This window comes from Ooceraea biroi, chromosome 5 (assembly GCF_003672135.1).
Source record: "Ooceraea biroi isolate clonal line C1 chromosome 5, Obir_v5.4, whole genome shotgun sequence".
NCBI classification, from domain to species: Eukaryota; Metazoa; Arthropoda; class Insecta; order Hymenoptera; family Formicidae; genus Ooceraea; species Ooceraea biroi.
In genome coordinates this window covers 17,422,104-17,426,468 of record NC_039510.1, presented here as the reverse complement: position 1 = coordinate 17,426,468, position 4,365 = coordinate 17,422,104, and positions in this window count along the sequence as shown.

The following is a 4,365-nucleotide window of genomic DNA, read 5'->3' as shown; positions in this document are numbered from 1 at the left end:
AACCTAACCTAACCTAACCTAACTAACCTAACCTACCTACCTAACTAACCTTAACTTTTAACCTTTTTTTTTTTTTTTTTTTTTCGGAGGAGGAACCCGTCATGGGCCCCCTCGCTCCCCTTGGGCGGGGTGCGAGGGGAGTGTGAGACTCATACTCACTAAACCTACCTCCGTCTGCCAACCCTGGCTGTATGGGGCGCGAGATCGGCCAAACGGCACTTCGTTCGCGCCCCACGATGCCCGGTATACGTCCCTAGCGCCGGTGCGCTGCCCTTTCGGGCCCTAATCCCACCCGCGGTGTGGCAGACCACCGCTCCGCGGGGACCTCCCCTCTGTCGGGGGAGGTTTTAGGGCGACGGCCGACGCTCCCAAGTCGGCCCTCGCCCACCCGTCCCCGATACTCCCCGTTGGGGGTCAAGGAGTCCTCGGACCCCTCGACGATGACGGCCCGGGCAGATGCCCCGACGACCAGTCACCCGAGTGCCCGGGCAAATGCCCCGCCGACACTCTGCCCCCAACGGGGTCACGCGCCTGCAGCCCGACTCCACCCGAGTCGGGGCCCTTCCCCGCGACTCCGGAGGGAGGTCTCCGCGACCTCCCTCCCGAGTCTCCACCCCCTGCTCCTCGCACTCCCGCCCCGGACGCGACGAGGGGCCGCCGGCGCCATTAAGGCGCCCCGCGGCCCCCCGCCGTCATCCGTGGCCGGGACCCCTCCGGCCGACTCCCGGTCGGCGCTCGCGCTCGGCCTCCTCCTTCCGCAGCATCACCTGCTCGCAGAAGGAGGAGACCGCCCTCCAGTTCTCTCGCTCCCGACCATCTTCCGCATGACGGTCGGCAGCGAGAGGTCCTCCCCTACGTCTTAAGGACACGGCGTTCCACCCCACCGCGCACTCGGCTAGGGTGTGGTCCGCCGTGTCCCTCTCCGCCCCGCAATGGTGGCAGTGTCCGCGCTCCTTCCCGATACGACACAGGAACTCCCCGAAGCATCCGTGTCCGGAGAGAACCTGTGTCGTCCTGTAGGTCAACGTCCCCATCCTCTGTCCACCCACTCGCAGAGGATGGGCTGGACGGCCCCGGCGACCCTCCGACCCGATTCACCCGGGTCGGCGAGTCGCCGCTGCCACTTCAGCAGCACCGCCCTCCTCCCTGCTCCTCAGGGCCCCTTTGCCCTGGCCGTCAGCACCACACCCCTCTCCCGCAGGTCCCGCCGGCGGAGGTAGCGTTAGCGTGTCCTCCGCCAGCAGCTCCACGGGGGGGGTGCCCGCCAGGGCCAGCGCCGCTCGGTGAGAGACGGTGCGGTAGCCCTCACGACCCTCCGGCCAGCCGCCTCTCGGCCGCCCTCAACACCTGGAGGGCCCGCCGGGAGGCCGCGAGGTCCTCCGCCCACACGGCGCCCGTACAGGGCGATCGACCGCACGCTCCCACCAGCAGCGGCGCACCCGCGTTCCGGGCCCCCGAGGTTCGGGAGGAGGCGACTCAGCGCGTTGGTCGCCCCTCCAGCCTCGGCGCCAGCCGCGAAGTGCTCCCGAAGGACAGGTGCCGTCCAGGGTGAGGCCAAGATACTTCATCTTGGTCCCCACCGGGACGCTGACCCGCCGACCCGTACTCGGCCGGAGGCGGCAGACCCGGCGATGGTCGAAAAAGAACATCGCCTGGGTCTTCTGCGGCGCCACCTCCAGCCCAGCCTCCCTGATGGCGCGGACCACCACCGCCACCGCCAACTCCGCCAGGCGGACGCCTCCCCAGCTCGGACCTCGGCATCACGCAGGTGTCGTCGGCGTAACACTCACGTGACAGCCGGGCGGCAGAAGGACGCGCGTGACCCGCTCGTACGCGAGCCTCCACAGGTGCGGTCCGAGGACCGACCCCTGCGGCACGCCGCGCTCCACCTCGCGGGTCCTGGTGCGCCCGTCCCGGTCGACCCACTCCAGCGACCTGTCCGGAAGTACTCCAGGATCACCCTCGCGAGGTAGGGAGGGAGGAGCTGCGCGCGCATCTCCTCCACTATCACTCCCAAGGGAGGGAGTTGAAGGCGTTCACTATGTCTAGCGACACCGCACCACAATCCCCTCGAGACAGCGGCCTCCGTGAGGGCCCTCACACTCACACGGCGTCCACCGTGGAGCGGCCCTCCCGGAAGCCGAACTGTCTCTCCTCCTCACCCGGAGCACCCCCGGGCAGGTGCCGGACGAGACGGCCCGCTATCACCCGCTCGAACAGCTTGCCGATCTCGTCCAGCAAGCATATCGGCCGGAACTTGCGCACCGCCGCCGCGTCTCCTCCGCCGCCTTCGGGATGAGGACCAACTTGGCCCTCTTCCAAGCCGCGGGGAAGCGTCCTCCTCCAGGCACGCTCGAAGAGCGCCTCACTCCGGGGCCAGGACCTCCATCGCGAGGGCCAGACGGCTGGGAATCCGTCCGGCCCCGGGGCCCGTTGGCCCGCAGCCGGCGCAGGATCCCGCCCACTCTCCGGACCGATCCCCGGTATCTCCTGGGGCGCTCGGAGGTCATCCACTCCGGGGGTCCGGGCACCCGCCTCCCGCCGGGAAGAGGGTGTCCAGGACCCCGCGCAGCTCCAGGGATCCATCTCCTCCGTCTCCGGGGGCGTCCATTGCCGCAACTTGCCCATCACGAGCCGGTACGGACGCCCCAGGGATCGCCCTCCACGGACCGGAGGAGCTCCTCCAGGCCCTCGCCTTGGCGTCCCTGATCGCCGCCTCAGGGAGCTCCGTCTCTCCTGGAGCTCCCCGTAGCGCGCGTCCACCTCCGCCGCCGTCCCCCGGCGACGGGCGCGGGAGAAGCGGCGCCAGGCGCGCCCCGATGCGCGCCGCAGCTCCGCCAATCCGCGCTCCACCAGTAGGTGGGCCGTCGCCGAGGCCGGCCGGCCCGGGGCATCGCAAAGTCGCACGCCTGCGTCACGATGTCCCGAGCCAGCCGGCCTCCTCCTCCACCGTGCCCTGCGGCCTCTCCGGCCACGTGGACGCGAGCAGGGCGGCGACCAGTCTGTCACCAGACAGCCCCTTGAGCGCCCATCTCCGCGGTCGGGGTCCGCCCGTCCCCCGTTGGCGGGGGCGGAGCCCGAGGGCGGAGACACCACCATAGACACGTATCTATGGTCCGACAGCGTCTCCACCCCGACACACCCTCCACCCGACACCCGACGCGCGAGGGCCGGAGATGCCCAGGTCAGATCGACCACGGACTCCCCCGCCCACCGCACGCAGGTGCTGTCCGAGCCCACGTTCAACAAATGCAGGCCCAGACCCGCCGCCCAGTCCGCCAGCACCGCGCCCTTCGCGTCCGGCCGCCGGGAACCCCAGAGCGCGGACTTCGCATTGAAGTCCCCGGCGACCAACAACAGGCCGCGGGGGTGCCGAACTATGCACCCCCCAGCCTGTCCAGGAACCCTCGTACTCGGCGAGACTCAGCTCGGGGACACGTAGACCCGACCACGGTGATGCCTCCCACTGCGCCGCCACGAACTCCCCCGACCTCCAACACTCGGAGGGAGGGAGCCCGCGGCGTCGCCGCGCACGATCGCGACGAGGCCCCCCCGCGACGGCCCAACTGGGGCTGTCCGCGGGGGGCCGAAGGGCTCCGCCGCGATGCCCAACGCGTAACGCGCTCCGCCAGGCTCTGGAGGAAAAGATCCTGAGCCCGGCGGGCGCGGTTAAGGTTGGCCTGGAGGACCTGGCCGCCATTACTCCACGTCCATGGCGGCTCCTCCAGGCCCCTCGCACCTCGTGTCCTTCTCTCCGCCTCTTCCCATGGAGCGGGTCACCCGTCGGGGCTTCGGCTCCTCCTCCGCGGAGGAGCCGGCCTCCTTGTCCCATCAGCAGCGTCGGCTCACGCCGCGCCCGCCGACGGGGCCGCCTGTCCTGGGAGCCGGAGAGGCGACCCTTTGCGGGCGAGGAGCGGCCTCCGTCGGCCGCGCCCCTCCCTGGGCGCCGTCTCCGACCCCTTTGCACCCCACTTTTTCCCCCTTGGAGGGCGGAGCACAGGCCGCGCTACCCAGCCTGTGGTCCGCCTCCTGCCGAGACCCGTGCACAGAGGGCACTTCGGGTCAGCGGCGCATCCGCGCGCCCGATGACCCGCCGCGCCACACCTGTAGCACAGGTCTCGGCGGTCCTCGCGACTGGGGCACGTCGCTTGCACGTGCCCCTTCGCCAGGCACCTATAACACATCAAGGGCCTGGGCTCCAGCACAGTACGGTGCCCAGGCCCAGCCCACTCTGATCCTGCCCAGGTCGGCGACTTTTCCGCCGGCCTGCGCAGGAAGCCTGATCCAAGAGGTCCCAGGCCGTCTGGGACCTCTGGATCGCCCTACTCGATTCGGGGGTCGCAGCCTCCCGCGGCTGCGACCGCC